Here is an 18,829-nt window from a genome sequence, read left to right as displayed (position 1 = left end):
AAAGGAAGGGTAGTCTGGCTCACGACGTTTTCAACGAAGAGAAAGAATATTCACCTATGGTAATGACAAAGACAGACTTCAATGTTCTACAGTTCCAAAGCAAAGGGGTACATAACTGAAATTGGTTTTATTGATGATTATAGAACCACTTAAAAAAAGGAACCAAAGTTTGACTTAAAGGGAAGAAACTTACAAACTTCCCAACTTACTGTTTTTCCAAGAAGTATACATAAATACTTTAGGCAGATCAAGTGTCATTGAATCCTCCAGCTCAAGAGGTTTTAAAATAAAGCAGGATTATTTCAAAGCAGAACCATATAAAGAAATTCTTTTTTCTTCTTCTCACTAAAGGAACAAAGATGGAAACAAGCAAGCAAGAAAAAAAAAAACTAAACCACAAAGACCATAGACTCAGCTGTTATAAAATTGTATGTCCTCAGATTTATGCTGGTTGAAAGGGACAGGATGCATCTTTTCAACTACACATGGAGAGGAGACATGGACAGTCACAGAGATAAACAACACATGCCTCTTTTCAGTAAGAGTCCAGCTAAGTGAACAACCCATTAGACACAGCATTCAGCAACACCACTTGCCAGTCAGGTGAATCTCCTCCCTGTTTTTTCATCGCAAAAGAGGCATACATGAACCATATGACACCAAAATACATACAAAGAATATTTTGAGGCACTTCATTTATGTTAGCCAACATCCTTTAACACTATGGAAGAGAAAAAAGCAAGAATGTAATGTGTTTTGTTGTCCATTCTAGACTTTTTTTCCCCTTTAAAACTCATTTGAATAAAAGGCATTTGTACTTTTTTATTTGTTTCTTGCAACAAGCATTCATTCAAGCGTGGGTTCTTGTTTGCAGGAATGTATGCAGAGTGAAAGTTTCACATTAATTTAGGACTTCATTGACAAAAGAGTCTATGCCAAAAAGTATACAATCAGTCCTGCAGAAATTTCATTTTACCTTCTGCTGTTTATGGAACACCAAAGCAAGACAAAAGACAATATCATATGTTTCAGGTTTCCATTCATTTATCACAAACAAGTCATTTAAATTAGCAGAAGTGACTTGCTCTCAGAGAGAGAAAAGACTGAAGTATTCCCCTGGTTTTCAAACAGCTTCAAATTATTGAACAAAATCTGAAGACTCACAACCTGTAGGTAATATGTAAGGAACAAAAATGCAGAATTAAGTATATCAAGTAGCAATACTGACACTCTATTTCATGCAGTTACTACCTATTTATTTGACTCATGCAGCTTCAGGCCACAGTGTTGTAGGCTTTCTCTGTGTGAAAAGCAAGATGAGTGAGTCTGCGTCACGGAGAACCTTATTCCTTTACCTGGTAATGGAGAAGCACAGGGAAGTAAAGTAGCCTGGCTCCAGGTCGCACAGCTGGTCTGTGGCACAGCCAGCAGCAGAAAGTGGGTTTCCAGACTCCAGCCGTTCCCAGTTACGCCACGCTACCTTTCTGTGCCGCTGTGCCTGAAATCCCAGTGCTAACTTCCCACAACAACTACAAATGAAAGGTTCTCCAGCACAGCGGAAGTTAAAATTTCAGGAGCAGGGGTAAATCATACACCACACACAAGGATATTAACTGATACTCTTTATTTATCTTTGTGTTTACTTCTTAACTGGAGTTGCCATTCCAGCTTCCTGCACAGAATCCAGGCCTTTTGCTGAAGAATTTAGGTCAACTCAGCAAAATGTCTGCTGAGCTGAGGAGAAGAATACCAGGGGAGACAGAGTTAAGGGTTGGTGAAAATGGTCTAACCCTCATATTACTCAAGATCACAGTGGCAGGAGGGAGATGGAAAAAAGGGTGGCCATCCAAAAAGGGAGCTTTATATGGGGGTGAGGAAGGATATTTGTTTTGAAGGATTGACAGCTAGAAAAACTGAAATTCTTGTACGGTCTGAGAGGCTTTTCTCTTAATACGATTTTGCCCAAACTGCTGAATCCTTCTACTCTCTTCCCAAACTCTTCTAAATAATGGGCAACATATTAATAATTATTCTGTTCTAGAAAATGTCTAGACAAAAAACCATCAAAACTTACTAGAAGTCATAAAGGGAATCTTCTTTATAGCACCTTTATAAAAATATCTGTAAGAGAAACACTCCAGGTCTTCCTCAGTGTCTTCTGTAAGCAGGAGATATTCATGACCAAAGAAGAGGAAGTTTGATTTAATCAGACCTCTCTTTCACACATGCTAGCTGGAGCCACAAAGCATGTGCACACTTCCACTCCACCCTGGCTAACAAAATTTATGAGAACAAACCAAGCAATTAGTTTTCACATGCTGACAGTTGCACCTACCCTTCATTGTTAGGACATCACCACAAACAAGACCCAGATATTCTATGGATTTTTAAAAAAAAAAATTCAGATTGTAAGAGAATCAAGTCCTACAAAACCTTTAGGCTACAGCATCACTTTCAGTGTATGTTCAACTAGTATGTAAAGCTAGTATGTTTTTACTGAAAATCTTCAATAAAATAAGTGTTCCAGTTTGAGAGTCTGGATGTGTAAGAAAACACAACTTTCCAAAAAAGGTGATTAGCCTGTGCTGAGAGCCATACACAGGCTACCAAGAACTCCTGATCCCATTTAATGTGAACCCAAACTCTACAGAAGGAGCTCACAGACACAGAGCACTCTGTAGTAATCCAAGATACTGCTGGCATTCCTGTTGAAGCAAGCATACTGAGCATGCTTCATCCTATGTCTGCAGAGCAGAACCAGCCTGAGCTCTGCCAAAAGCCAAGTGTGTCATGGGCAGCTGTGACTGTTACTTTGCCTGGGCAGAGATACGAAGTGGTAACACCTCTTCTTTGGTTTTTTTTCTCCCTGTAGCTGTCAACTGAGATATACAAACATGCTTGCTGAAGCTAGAAGAAGCCTAGCTAAAAATCCATTTGCGTTTACTATGAGATGTATCTGGGGATCACGGGTTTTTCTGGAAACTGCATCTGCCCACTCCATACAGTCAAAAGCATAGGCTCCAATCTTTTAGCACACTAGCTTGAGGTGGCATACAGGGAGATAAGACTGTGCACAGCTGCTACCTGCATACAGTTTATGTCACGTCACCTGAGAAAAGCACACTCCCTGCTGCCTCACACCAAGCCACTGGAGGAACCCTGACTTCCCACCCTCGTCAGCCCAGCTCACAATTACCAAGCAAAGTCTGGAAGTTGATAGGACATCAGCATTTTGGGGAAGCAGGCAAAAAAGGGTTAAATCTTTCACCTTCTTCATCCCTGCCTACTCTCACCAGTGATCAAGAATGGTATCTTCCAATTTTCTTAGACTGAGTAGTGCCACCTTTTCTTTCAAAAGATTGTTCCTTTCTAACATAACTTATTTCACCTTCCAAGCTATATTCCTGGTGTTAAAACTTAAATTTCTGCTTTTCTGCCATAAATAATTCTTCCTGGGTCTATCTACTACCCACTCCGTAGGCCCCTCCTTCTCCAGGTCTTCTGGAAGGATGCAAACTGATCATCTGCTATTTCCACAGCCTAGCAGAGAATGACACTGGTGATGCGTATCTTTAAAGTAGCTCTGAAGTCAAAGGAGTTGGTCTTTTCATTTCTTCACAGATGTTTGGTGTGCTGGTCCCTCAGCACTCAGTATGAAATAAAAGCCACTGCTTTAATCTCTTAAGAAAGGAGAACATTTTCAAAAAGAGACTGCTCTGCCCAGAACCATTACTCAGTACGGCAGAGAAAATGAGGGAGAGAAAAGGGAGGGCTGGGAAGGGGCTACAGCAGACACCACCAGGAATGACTGACAGTCATCTGGTCTTACTGTCTCTCAACCCTGCTGGTGATGAGGGGCCTCCCATGCACTCCAGAAGCTGGTATCTGAGGCTGCAGAAGTCTTACATTTCTTCCCCTTTCTTTTTTGAGGAACAAGACTCCCTTTTTGGTTCTCATTGTCCGTTGCTCTGAGCTCAGTAACTGATATAACTGTGGTCAGTCAAGATATTGTGTGTGTGTGTGTGTGTGTATGCTATGTCTGGATCCTCAGGAAGGCAGCCTGGTATTTTATTTTTAAACTTTGGCTCCTGTTGCACAGCCCCACATATAATGGCTCCACTCCTGAAGGTTGGATAGTCTTCTGCTATCAGTTTTCAAAAAAAAACAAAGCCATGCAAGCCAATACCACCAAGAGAACAGGAGCAAAGTTCTCTCCTAAAGATTTTCTTTCCCTCATAAAAAAACGAGATCACAGAAAGATTAAGCCATCAGTGTAATTCCAACTTCCTGCTCCTGTATTCTTACAAGCTGCAGAATATCATGCAAGTCCCAGTAACTGCTGTGCTTTCAGATTTCTCCAGTTTTTTATTTCTAGAAATTTGCTGGACTTCTGCCAATTTTCCCCAGCTGAGGACCAAACCTTTATGTGGATCAGTACTTACTAAGCCTTTTGTTATGAAGTGGAGGGTCAAAATAGGAATAAGTTTCTCCTTACCTGAAAGCAGAACTTGCAAAGGATCTTCAAGGTCTCAGAAGCTGAAGGAGACAGAACCAGACTTGCTAATCATAGGACTGGTGCTAAGTTCACCCTTCCTGAAGAGCCTGCCCTTCAGATGTGTTCCAAAGCTGACAAACTAACTTGTATCATATACCTCTAGCCACCTGCAGTACAAGATCATTTTGGCAGTGAAGCTTCACTGTCAAAAAAAAAGCGGTTTCCTTTTCAGCTGAGCACACAGGGGCTATATCTGTAGGCTTGATTACTAGAAGAAAGGAAACGTTCAAGTTAAAGACAAGGAGGCTCCTTTCACCCATGCCTAGGAGAAAAGATTTTACGCAGAATATGGGAGAGAAATGGAGAGGGAACAGTTTGCCAGGAGGAAGTTACCTTCTTATCTTAACGTTACTTGCATTTCATGATGGAAGACAGCCAATAATCTCAGCGTTACTTAAGGTTAAAATAGTCACTCATTCCAAAACCAAGAAACAGAGGAAACGGCTTAGACCTCTTTCTCCTTCTTCATTCCTGAACTCCTTTGTTCTCCCATTGTCTTCTAACTCCTCCAGCTAGACTACTGCAATACAGATTCTGAATCTTGAAAGCAGTCTTCCATAACTGAAACTACAAATTAAGAACTGAAAACAATTTGTCAATTAGGGAATCAAAACTCTCCTTCATCCTGCTGTAGTAATTGGTTTATAAAGTTAAAAAGAAAAGCATTTACAGTGAGGCCTCTACTGCAGCATGACCTTCGAAACCAAGCTAATGTACCATTTTTCCCAGAAACTGACTGGTTTGTGCATCAGTTATCAAAAAAAAAAGAGGATCTAATGATAGTACTTATTGTTAAAGTCTTTGATTAGCACAGAAGACAAAAAGAGTTAATCTCTAAGTTTCCTAGATGTATCATCCTTAACAGACCAAAGTCTAAGATTTTGAGAGATGTCTAACAAAAAACTGAAACATATTTCTAGTGAAAGGGTCGAGACCCTTGAATCTACTGAAATGCTTTCATAATATAATTGGAGGGATATCTCTAATAGAAAGTTAGGTTACTCTAGGAAATTGACATGTTGACAAATTCTGATTGGGATTTTTTTGCCACAGTTACCTCTGTGGGTAACTACAGGACCAAAGTCTCTAGTTCCTGTCTGTAAAACCAGGACTGAAGTTCTGGGTGACCGAAGTGCTGGGTTGTAGAGTCCAGAGGAAACCAGAGGTCTTCTGTTTGGGGGATTTACTGTCCTTTAGAAACCACAATGTGAAAGTCTATGGTAGCTCGCTCAGTACTACAAAAACCCTGTTCCAAACACATCTAATTTTTAAGAGGAGGGCAGCTTCCACCAACCTTGTATATAGATTCCACTTTCAGAACAAAATGCAAATCATTTGTCCATAGTTGTAAGCCTAAGACAGGGAAATGGAGGAAAACCCGCTACAGATAATCAAGCCTAAACTGATAACTACAAACCTGCAGTCAGCCTTATCATTTCACTTCACTTGGTTATTTGCTTCCCTTTTCTTTGCCAGGTGAGAAGGAGTCTTCTTGCATGTTCTGGTAAAACTCAATCACCTCCTTAGACTCCCTACACCTCCAAGTTACAGCATTCCCGTCAGCTGTTCTTTAAGACAACTAATCCCTGACCTAACATGAGATAACAGCAGTGAGTGTCATCTTCCTGAAAGTTCACCTTCTACAACTACGCAGTTGTCCATATCCAACTCAATGGTAACAGTCTAAAGCCTGTCTCCCACCACAGCATCTGAAGAGAAACTACACTTAGGCTTGATGCCTTAGGACCTTCTACAGAGTCCATTAGTAGTCATTCCAATAGCTCTTAATCTTTTTCCACTATTAAATTAGAAATAAAGAACTATTTATATAGCAAACATTTTCTAGTCTTAGATTCCAGCCACTGCATGTTGTTACAGCTTGGTACAGATTACAGATTCCTATAATCTTGGACATAGCTTGGCAAATTAACTGCTTTTAGTCCTCTAAATGTCATTTCTGAAAACCTCTGAAAGGGAGGAATGGACTATCTGAAAGCTCTCACTGTGAAGCACAATTTTCCAGACTTCAAATCATTACTATCCCCAGCATTTCTACACTTGTTTTTACAGACATGCCAACTTCAGGAATGGATTTAGTATTCTAAGAGCGGTACTTGCACAGATCAGCAGAGGGACAACAGTATCTCTTGTGTTTATACATCTAAATGTTGTTCTAGTCCACTTAGCTATTGTAACCATATCTGCTACTTTGCAGGATCACTGTTTTCTGATTTAAAAGGAAGACAGGACTCTTAAAGTCCACAAAGCCAAGACAGTTCTTGAGTGAGTTACAGAGCATTTTCTGTTCCACATTTTCTATCCGTTACAGATATAAACTGAATGAGGAGCTTTTAGGTCTGATATATTTTTTAATGTGAATTACTGGTGTAGAGAACAGAAGGAAAAAGGAGAAGTCTCTTTAAATCCTGTCAGATACCCTTCTTGTCTGACCTGTGGGATGCTTTTGTTTGCAGTGGAATGGGTCCAAAATAAAAAGGAAAACCCTTGCTTTTCTGTCTGGGATCAAGGGCTCTCAAAGGCACAACACTGGTGTTATTTGTTTGATCTATCAAAGCAAGGTCATTATTTACTTTGGTAATGGAAAGCCCCAAGTGTCTTTTCTGATACACTAGAAAAGCCAATGGCCAATGAGACCTGTGATTCCTCAGCACTCTCTGCATGAGGTTTTCTCATCCCACAGTCCCCTTCTCCTTGAGCTGCAAAAGCAGGTGCCTCCATCTGGATGATCCCTGAGGAACTGACCTAATTCTCAATCCCTTTTACTTGGGAAAAAAAAAAGCACAAAAGGTGTTAGACTTAGATCTAAAGATTGTACAAATACATGTTTTGATGATTTCCCTTCTTCAGCTTGACTCTTTTGTGAACATTTGATGACAGCCCAAAAATTTGCTGTTGTCTTTGAAGTATAATGGGTAAACTCCAAAATTCAACATTTGGCCACAGCCACTTCAGACATCCACCTTACTTGACCTGATGGATGACTGAGAAACCAAGCACATTGCTCTTGTTTAAAGCTTCATGCAAGCCAACCCTTCATGGTTCCTCTTATCTAGGACATGATATAGCCTTTTTTGTGAAAACACTATCATCAGCTTTATGATTCGTACGGTGCTCTGACTTTTCAGAAAACAGTGATTGGTCCAACTGTCTTATATCTTAAGGAGTTCTATTATTAAGAAAATAATAAAAACATCCCACAAAAGATAAGATCTGCTTAATATAAAGTTGGGAAATATAACAGCTTCAAAGGATGCTTTTCTGAAGATTTCCAAATCTAGCCATGATCCTCTGCTGTGCCTCCTATTTCCTGAAGAGGTGAGTAAGCAGAAGATAATAAGAAATTCTTTTGCAGCCTTCACCGATAGACAATTGACTTTTTTTCTCTGCTTAGCACCAGGCTGATACTGTTCTTTCAAAAAGCACTCGCTTTCAGACCCAAATCTTTATTACTTGGGAGAATGCTCCTGGATTTATTTGTGAGATTTATGTCCACCCTGGAGATTTTTCCTCTTGTCCTCACACACAGGCATTGTTTGAAATCTCACTGAACTCTTTTCCAATAGACATTTTTTGAATATACGCATTTTTGATCAACCTGTCCAAATAATACCGATTTAGTTTAGACACAGTGTAACCACGGTTGAATAAAGGAGGCAAAGCAGCCATAAGAGTTCAGCCACTGAGCAACTAGTATCATTTTTTCCTCTCCCCAACAGTACTTTCTCCAGGTCAAAGCAGCTGGTAACCCATACTGAAGGTTCTGTTGAGTCAAATCCAGCATGGCACATCCTCTGGGATGGGTTTTAATGCTCTCCTAAGAATAAAAAGAGGGAATTTTCACAATTGCTTTTGGATACTAAACATGCCGGTCATGGCAGCCCATTCATCACACATTTAAAAGCTTCAACACAGGCTTCCACTCAAGGAGTCTGATGACTTTCTGATGTGCTTTTATAAGCAGGCACCTAAAGCAGCATCTTCATCCCCACTGCACACTAGTGATGGACTCTGTCAGCATCCTGTGGAACTAATTACTTCTCTTTTGAATTGACATAACCTTCTAGACAGTATGTGGAAGAACAAAGGATGGAAGGGATCTCATGGATCACCAAGACTGGTTCTGTTATCACAGACACAAATCTAATCTCCATTAACTTAAAGAAAGAAAAATAGCATGCTTGCTAAAGAAATGACAGCTATGGGTCCCTGAGCCAAGAGAAGCTTGATTTTAAAGAAAACTCATTCCATATGAAAGTATTCTGATCACAAGACACCTAAATGCTAGCAATTGCTAGTCCCAGTGACCATGCAAAAAGGAAATACACAGAGATCTAACCAGCTATAATACTGATAGAACTTCTACACCCCTTCCTCTAAAGGATTCATTTCTCAGCTGAAATCCCCTTTGAGGCTGGAAGTCAAATATTATAGCTCTGGAATGTGAAGTAACCCTCAGTTCTGCCCAGTTTATCAAAAATCCCTGTCCTGCTCTCGCTCTTCTTACATTTCCTTGGCCTCATTATGCCTTTAAAAAGGGAGCTTGCTACTAAAATCCCACTTGGGTTAATTTGGCTATGACAGCTTGACAGCTGGAGCAAGAAAAACATAAAGATTCTCCTAAGCAGAAGACGACTCTGACTGTCCCAGTAATTTGATCAGCCCAGCTCTCCCTATGCAAAATCCCATCAGGAATACAACTGAGAGGTATCCTAGAACACACAGATAAGTTATTCAGGGGAGACAGGAACAGAAAAAGAAAAAGAAAGGGAAAAAACTCTGAATTTCCTCATGTACAGAAAATGTCTTAAATCATTCTTTACTAGCAGGTCAGAATTAATTGGATTTCCATACCCACTGAGCTTCCTTCAAGGTAGGCTTGGTCCCATATTCCAAGCCTGGAACATTTCATCAGCTTCCTAATACCAGTTAAGATTTTCTAGGCAGGCTACAGAAGAGAAAGTATATGTTCAATACCAGTAGTCCATTGCCACGCTTTCCTATTACAAGCTTGTCAGCCTGCCAGTGCAGAGAACTTCTAGAACTCCTGCTTGCTCTCTTCCCACAGAACACAAAGCAGCATATTCCTTCAGAAGCTCTATTCAACCTCCCTTTCTTCTCCATGAGCCTGCATCTTTGAGACAATGGATAAGAGGAGGCGGACCACTTCCTCCATTCATTTGCTCAGCCTGCTGAAGCGTCAGATCTGTCTGATCTTGCAGCAGAAGCATTATCCTTTGTTCTGATCAGGTTGCACAAATAGCTGTGCTTGTGTCAGTCCCCAGAGCAGAGATTTTTTTCGTGACCAATATGATTACAGCTCACACAACACATTGTGTCCTACTAAAAATGTTGCAGTTTGTTTTCCCCCAGATCCAGGAGTTCTACAAAAATACCATTCAGTGTTATGCACTAAGGAAGAAGGGGAAACTGTGTAATGCTGTCACTACACATATCCTAGCCAAATAAACCAAAATATTCATAGCCTCACCAAAAGAGCCCAGAGTCATGAGAAACACATGAAAGGCCTCGAGTTGAAGGAGTTACAGGGGTACAAGATGATTATGACTCCCAAGACATCCCACAACTTCTCTGCAGGTTAGGCACTCCCCATGCTGATCAGCAACAGCTGCCTTTACAGGTCTTGACAGCTTACTTCTTCCCACACAGACAAACTGGGCTAGCCCCAGCCACCCCCACCGCTGTCGTGACATACCTTTGCCCAGAATTCACACCTGGACTGCTTGCAAGCCATCTGCAACTGAAGAGACACAGGTTAGCCACTGCCAGGTTATATGAATTTTCAAAGCAGTACGTCTGGTAAGCAGTTCAGTTTCCCACATTGACAAAAGAATAATAAATCGCCACATCTACTGATAGAGTCATGAGCTCTCAAAAGGTTACAAAGCATGGCTTTAATTTTCCCTTCCTCCTGTTCTACCATAATGCACGCTACTTGTGAAAACTGTTGTTATCGCACACCCTTCCTTTTCCTAGGGCAGAAAATCAAATTAACCAGAAAACACAGCCTATAGGTTCTTCAGAACTTCAGCCTGTCAGAAAGTACTCATTCAGGTTGGAGGTTGAACTTTATCTAGTACCTCCAAATTTCTTTTATTTTTGCCTAAGTGTAAGTATGTATGCTGTGTCGTCTCTGATACCAGGTAAAAGCTTGAATCCCCATTTCTGGCTTCTAGCCAGGATTTAAAGAGGAAAAATATTTGCTAATCCATGGTTTGCAATGAAAAAACCACCTACCACGGGGGAAAAATCCTCCTGCCTTTAGCCAAATCTAATCTAATCTTTCCTCACAGCTATAATATCATTCTGAATGCTTCACTCCCTAACTTTAGCTTCATATATGGAGCACAGGGAATTACTGATACAAACCTTTTGTACAAGGCCAGTCTGAAAAAAATACATAAATGGGTCTGATTAACACTCCTGAGTTTGCAGTCAGAATCAATACAGTTCCATGAAGATATTGCCATTTTTAGTAACTACAATACCCTCCAAAATGCAACAGCATTATATGATTTCTGTTTCATAAATGCTTTGACTTTCCTTCTATTATCCCAGTCTTGCTTTAGCACATATTTTATATTAGAATGTGTTCCAGGAGGCATATGGCAATAGAACTAGGTCAACCATTAACCAAATAACAGGAAGCTGCTCTGCAGAGCACACCCTTCAAAGCTTGCTTAATGAGCTAGCTCTTCAGAATGTGTCCTTCAGTAAGGTTGAAACTAACAGTTCCACGGGATTTTCTTTAAAGCCACAAGGTCACCCAAGTTAGGCGGCTTCTGGATATGACAGACTCTGAACAGCCATCCCGAAGTGTAAAGGCATCTAGGTCAGATGTTAAGAGATGAAGAACAGTTCACAATCATGCATGGGTCATTGAACATCAGGAACCAGTTCAATGATTTCTTCATCTTATCAGTGAGCAGAACCCATCCCATTGTTCGTCTACTCCCACAATTTCAGCAAAGAACACAGGAATTTGCCTTTGTAGAGCTTGTGGGGAAGGATACAAGCACTAGATAAAGAGTTACCATCTCTCTGCCTCCTTCCATGCTTTCCTTTCAGAGGATGGCAAATTACTTCCCAGATGACAGTCAACTCCAAACACTTGTAAGGTTTGAAAAAAAGGATCAGTATTAAGGCTTGCAACTCAGTGTCTGACTAAATTCTTCATGTCCTGTTTTCTCCTTGATCTTGTTGAGATACGTAAAGGATTTAACATGATCTGTCAAATCAGGGAGAAAAAAATTCCAACATCATTGTTGATACCTTCATTTGTTACATCTCAATCTTGCCAATTGCTTCCACTAAATATCACATTCTATACTTTTAAGCAACCATAGATGTCCAGGCTTGAAATATAAATTGTTAGGACTCTGAGAAGCATCAAGCGCCAAGGAACAGAATCCATGAGTAACGTGGAGGTTAGAAAAAGTTCTGATTCATATTATACTGTTAACAAAGCAGTAGAGATGGCCTGATCAAATTGTTTCTAAACAAATAAAACACAAACACTTGCCAGCACTCTACTTGAAAAGAATTTTGCACACAACAGCCAGCGATATCCATCACACAACTGTTGCAATAACATGATAACTCAACAGCCATGTACCACAAAGCAGTATCAACTTTTCAAACTCAAAAAAGTCACCATCAAGCTATGCGACTACGGTCAAATCTTGACACTAATCATATATGGGTATTAATATTAGTTTTCCAATACCCTCAGAAAAATGGATACAGCCTCTTACGTCTTTATCATAGTCTTTCTTTTGGACAATATTTCTACAAAACAAAACATTCAGAGATCTTGAAGTCATTATTTACCCAGACAAAACCAACCCCAAAAAAATCCTCTCTACACCACTGCTAGTGGTAGAGTTGTGTTTCTCCACCATTTCTAACAGGAAAGTGTGCTGTGAACATATAGATATCAAGAGTTTCCCCAGTAGTTCACATCTATCCTTGCGACATCAAAAATAAAACAAACAAAAAAAGCAAAAAAAACCCCACAACCATGTCCAACAGACATTCTCCTACTACCGCCTCCATAACTGAGAACTTCTCTGTAACCTGATGTTTATGAGATAGGAACTCAAGTCCATCTTTCTGGTGCTAGATCCTGCCGGTCTACCAGATAGTAATTCCAGTTCCTAATTATCAGACACAGGAAATGATGAGGCATCCATGATGACAGAGAAAACAGTCAGTGTGTGTGATCATATGTCCCTGCAGATTGCTTTGTATCTTAAGCGACAGCTCCTTGCTGAAACAGGCTAACTCAGTGGAAGACTGCCAAGCATGCTGTGGTGAGATTATAATCTTAGTAGTTATTTATAATAAACTATCTTCGGCAAGTAGCACCTTTTTCAGTATGAAAAAGTCAAGGACAATATATTTTCTTTGCAGTATAGAGATGTTCTATGAGAAAAGGTGCAGAAAAAATCTAAAAGCATTATTCATTTGCATATGAAGAAACACTTCTGATGAACGTTCTCCAGTGTGTACTAAGAACTGTTCAACACCCCTAGAAAACCCACAAAATGACCAGCTACTAGAAAATAAAACCTGCAAGGGAAATTACATGGACAGACACGACAGAGCAACCATACCTTAGAAAGTCTCGATTTGCCTGCATCCTTAATACTTCTGATGCTGAAACAGCTACCACAACATGGAGTTATCTATGGAACCAAGAAAAAGTTCTGCCCTGAGAGATGGTGTTCGAGTTTCACATAATTCTTCAGTGCCATTTGCAAGTGCCCTATGCAGAAGTGCTAGACTCTCATAGCTTCAACCAAAAAATCTCCTGAATGGGGCCAATGGAGCAAAGAGGACTGTGTAAGGATGAAGTTACTGCAGAACAGAGCAAACAGTCTTCACAAACAAGCCACGTTTTATACGCATCCCCTCCTCCCATCACCAAATTGCAACTGGGAAAACATACCTGTGGGTTGACTACTCCCAAACTCCCACTCCGGTTCTTAGGAACATATGAAGAAAGTCATACCTTTGCAGAGCTACCACAGAACAGCATCTAAGACAAGGATTCATTCAAGGGGAGCTGTAATATTATTCTTTGAAAATCCTGCTGAACAGGCAATAGAAACCATGAGAGCTCTGATTATGAAGTTCCGCTCTGCCATGCCCATCAGGAAGCAAGCTCTGGTATTCTAGAGCTTCTCAGGCTGCAGCTACAGGAAGTATCTCCAAATGTTTTGGGGGAAAAACTACAACAACAAAAACCCCCAAACCAGTTGACAGTCTATGACTGAGCTGACAGAAGACATATCACTAGATTTTTAAGTCCATAGAATGCCTAGCAAGCTTATTTAGAAATTCTTTTTGTGCAGATTTAGACGGTCATCTAACAGTATTTGACTCTTAAAAAAACGGTGTCACGGTAATTTGCCACTAGCTTTAACCAAATAGGAAAAAGAAATTCTAATAGGACATTCCTGCTAAAAAGAAAGCAGAAACAATTACAATAGCTTTCTACAGTTTCTTAGTAATTACAGAGTTTCAAAGTCTACACAGTATCACTTGCAGTATTTCCTACCTTTCTGCATTTTGCAGCTGCAGTACAATGTTCTCAAATGGTTACAGCTTTTGAACAAACTGTCTCTGCACTAAAGCCAAAAGGATCTACAATGAAACTTCATCTGAAGCTCAGGACTTTCACATGACTGAACTCTTCTCTTTCTCCAGATCTGCTTAGCCCTTCAGCCTCCCCCCAGTTCCTTTTATAATCCATCAGACATGCTTTTGGAGTGCACTTCACTTGTTTAAAAAAAACAAACAGGTTCAAAAAGAGAAAGAAATTAAACCCTGCTGGGCTGAAGTTTTCAGATGACAAAGCAGAAGGTAATCATTTAGTACCAAGTATGAAAGCAGCATAAAAGGACAAGATGCAGAGGGGAAAAATCTATTTAGGCTTCCTGCACTGGCATGAAATGGCTGCTTTCCTTCTTACTGCCAGCTCCCATGCTTCATGTTGACATTACACATCCTGTACTGTAGATCCACCCCCATGCTGATGCTTGCCCAACAGAATTATCTCCTGCGTCACAGCAGTGGTAACAGAACTGCTGGCTCTGCAGATCTGAAAGCACCATTTCAATGCTTAATACATGCAGCAACTGGACACACTACCAGATATTCTGGGTTGGTCTGTGGCACTCTCAGCACTGTATTACTTGGCCTAACCTTCTGTTAACCAGATGGTCTGTTCTACCCTTGGGACCAAACCATTAAACTTTATTTTATTAATTTCTACCAAAATGCAGGGATCGTTTACAGCACTTGTGTCTGGTTTATCTCCAACAGGGTTGCTAAGATGAAAATGACCTAAAAATAACTGGAAATGCTGCTTTACACCAACAGAGAACAAGATCTTTTGGAGTAAATAGTTAAATGATCTGCCAGATGAACTACCATAGCAGTATGAACCACATGGACAGCAACTTGTATTATGTACACATATGCAAAGGTACACACTCCTGTCATTGTAAAAGGGCCTAGGTTGCATTTTCCCTGATCCAAAACACCTCTGTCTTGAACAGGCAATTACCGTATTAGTATCTATTCAAACCAATCCCTCAATAAAAAAAAAAAAGGTGTGAAAAATCATGGCTTCTGAAAACACCACAGTTAGTGATGGGACTCCAGAATGCATGAACATCATCTACAGGCAGCACAGCAACATGAATGTTCTCACTGTAACACCCACAAACTCACATGAAACCATATTTCAGGGACATGCCAGCATTGATTGAAGTCAGAAACCATATTTCAGGGACATGCCAGCATTAATTGAAGTCAAACTTGAGTATTTATAACGTACATGCTCCCCCTATCAAAATACAAAGAGTGAGAATGAAAGAAAAGGAGCACATGAATGAAAGTGAAAGAATTATCTAATGCATAAGCTCCCGTTGGCTCTTGCAAATCAGCTACAACCATGCCCTCACATGCAACCACAAATGAACATCTCATGTATGTAGGTGGTAGTTGTTGAAAGCTAAGGGCATCTTCTATTCAAGATGTAATTTCCAAACGCCTCCCTGAAAACTCCACAAGAATTAGTCCATGCAGCTAAGGACTTGATCTTCAAATGTTTACTCACAGGAGCAGCTGCAGTGAAATTCAAAATCAGATCACAGCGACTATTCACATGAATAAGCTTTTACAGTATAAGGGCTTTAGCACCCATCTTCTATTATCTGCCAAATGTACTACAGTAACAAGAAAATGCAATGGTAGCTGAGGTCTGACCTATTAAAAAGCCTTTGTTAATGTTCCTAACAGTGGCAGTGAGGATTTATTAAATAAATAAATATAGCGTACATGCCTGCACACAAAACAAAATCCCGGGAATGTAAGAAGAATCCTGTAAAAGTTGCAGTTTTACTGCCTTCCAAAGAAAATAGGAAGCCAATCCACATAAAATCTAACCATAATAAATCATTAAAATCTGTTCTTCATGGCTACCACTACAGTGCAGTGCTTCCAAAGCAAGGCTGGGTTCACTGCTCAGATTGCTGCACACACACATTTGTCTGAGGCAGTCTTCTCAACCTAAAGCTCCAAATCTCTGCAGGCTGGGGTGTCAAATATGTTTAAATAGGACAGCACTGCTATTATCCAACTTCTCACATGTGACTAACTTCTGATGTGGAAGGAGATCACAAACCATCTTTTTCACACCACTTGGGCAACTAAAACAGTCTTTTGGTCACCCATTACTAAAATTCTTACTCAGACACGAATAACCCTCCAATGCGGATGTCAACAGATCAGCACGCATTGCCTTCAGCTCATAAGCAGGCTGCTTATTTCACCTGTAAAGAGGATTAGATGTCTTCAACACATCAAGGAAACAAGCATGAGAACAGACTGCGTGGCATTTTAGCTCCATCTATCTTTAAAATTTCCCCAAAGAGCAGGATTTTTTTTATGTCCCATTTAAGTTACTACCTCATCATCATATGACTGGCCTCCACTGCCATGACATACAAAACTTCAGTATATGGTGACAGGCCCCCCAGAAAGTCATTCCACAATCTGAAACATCATCTACCCTTCAAACACACTAAAAATAGATTGCTCACCCCCTTGAGGTCTCAGCAGCCCATCTGATATTACAGTACAGTATTAACAAACCTATGTAGACACGAATTCTTAAAATAAGTATCTTCAGAGATAAGACCAGAATACCAGCAAGCAAATTATATTCCTGTACACCACTGAAGTAGCATGGGGAACCTGTGGAAGTACTGAAGAACCATGGAGGGCAATGAGCATTTCATGTTAGTTTTGCAAGAGCACACCACATGCAACCTTTGGTCAACCTATCTGTCATCCTGCCAAGCAACTTCTGACTCAAGGCTTTTGGTCTGAAAGACATTTTCTGAGTGCGACCTCAGCAGTTTTTATGTGGTTCCTTGGGAGAACACCACACTGAAAATCTTGTATTCCTCCCCTGCTCCACAGTGGAAGGAGAGCACACATTTGTAGAGGGCGTGGAATGGAAAATTCATTGTAGTATGTTATCACCTCTGTAATCTGATCATTTAAAAATAATTCAGGTTTACTCATTTATTCATGCAGCTGGGAAACCCAAATATATTGACTCACTCTTTCAGCAGCTCCAGTGAGTAATACAGTTATGCCCTTGGAGCCAGGGATTTCAGAAGGTCTCACACATGCATGAATAACCTGGCAGGAGAAATCTGCATGCTCTGGAGAAACAACAGCTTCTTCTCAACCTACCAGGGTGGAAACACACCAGGAGCCAGCATCACTGAAGGGTTAAATACATGAATCCTGCAAGCCCCCTAGCTGAGAGTCATCATATATGCTGATACACAACATGGCCTTCAGTCATATTTACCTCCAGAAGGCCTGATAAAAGTCATCCTCTCCCCAGGTCCTGGTGCTATCGCACACTGGGCTGTTTTACACCATTTGCTTGATCACAGACAAGAGAACTTGACCTCTATACGACCTGACATAGCTGAAAGCTGATATGATTTCTCCCCACTTCCCTCCCCCAACGAAGATAAAAGGTCATTTAGACCAAAAGGAACCGGTCCACACTGACTTCAAGTTACATGAATTCAACTTTTGGGATGCAGTCCTGGCCAGGAACCCAAACACTTTCTTGCAGGACTGCAAGCCACAGCCACATGAGAGAGCAGGAACAATTCAGCAGTCAAGAAACTAATTAACCAGGCTGAGAGCTGTCTGGCTGCTCTCAATTTTCCACCAGCCATTTGTTAACATTTTTATACTTGTCAAGTTATTTAGCTGAGCATGATAGAAGCACAGTTTCAGAGCCCACCAGTGCTGGAGGTCCTATATCCTGCAGCCAGAGCCACCCAGATGTAGACAAGGAAGGGAAAAACTGAAATACAAGATTAGAGCTTCCAATCAAATAACGAGAGAAATCATTCCAAATTTGTTCATATTGACATTTATTTATTTTTCTGACAGTACCACTTGTCACACAAAACAGAAGAAAACAGGATGACTCCTTATGGCCATTGCCTTCCAGATTTTGCTGCATTACCAACTAAACTAAGTAGATACTGTATATATAGTTAGCCTCTTCTTCCATACTCACAAGCGGCAACACACCTGAGAAAAAATGATCAGTCAGAATGACAGCAGTGACATAGAAACAAAGTGGCAGGTAACTCTAGTTCCCATCTCCCAAGTGTTTGCAAACAGCAGAGCAGGTCTGCTCCAGTCTCACACACCAGAACCACTGCAAAAGGAGATTTTTCTTATCTACGTCTTGGTTTGTTTCACGACACACGGCAACAGAATCCAGCACCAAGGTCTTAATTTCCAATATCCCTGTTAAATCCTAGTTATGCTTATTTTACTGGGTAGAGGGATGGATGGTTGAAAGAATTAAAAAAATTAAGAGCACAATTTCAAGGGCTGGACACTAATTCTTTAGTCTCCTTAGTGTTTGGCCAGAGAGGCCTAAAACCCCATTGTAAAGAGCCACATGCCCACAAATCTAGCTGAGTCTGACTGGAATGGAAGAATCCAAGTCTGAGTTAAAATAAATAAATCTTCAGGGGCCTCTCTAAGTTCTCTCCAGAAGCAGTTTGCTCAACTAGAGATGAACACTTATGCCTGATTCACTGCATCCACCTCAAGACCAGCACTCCTCCAAGCTGTCTCACAAGTTTAGCCCACACTGGAGTGTCCACTCTGTTT

At 40.6% G+C, this 18,829-nt stretch overlaps 1 protein-coding gene across 2 annotated transcripts in view; it reads right to left on the bottom strand.

Annotated features, from left to right (window-relative positions):
- Positions 1–4,540, bottom strand: part of ZNF462 (zinc finger protein 462) — a 68,447-nt gene extending 63,907 nt beyond the window's left edge. For both annotated transcript variants that reach the window (XM_009286289.2, XM_009286297.2), the window contains exon 1: positions 4,496–4,540. The gene's annotated coding sequence lies outside the window, so the exon portion shown is untranslated. The remainder of the gene's footprint in view (positions 1–4,495) is intronic.
- Positions 4,541–18,829: the final 14,289 nt, after the last annotated feature.

This window comes from Aptenodytes forsteri, unplaced genomic scaffold (genome assembly GCF_000699145.1).
Source record: "Aptenodytes forsteri isolate BGI_AS27 unplaced genomic scaffold, ASM69914v1 Scaffold412, whole genome shotgun sequence".
Classification (NCBI taxonomy): Eukaryota; Metazoa; Chordata; class Aves; order Sphenisciformes; family Spheniscidae; genus Aptenodytes; species Aptenodytes forsteri.
The sequence above is the reverse complement of the archived record's forward strand: the minus strand, read 5'-3'. Positions and strand labels throughout refer to the sequence as shown.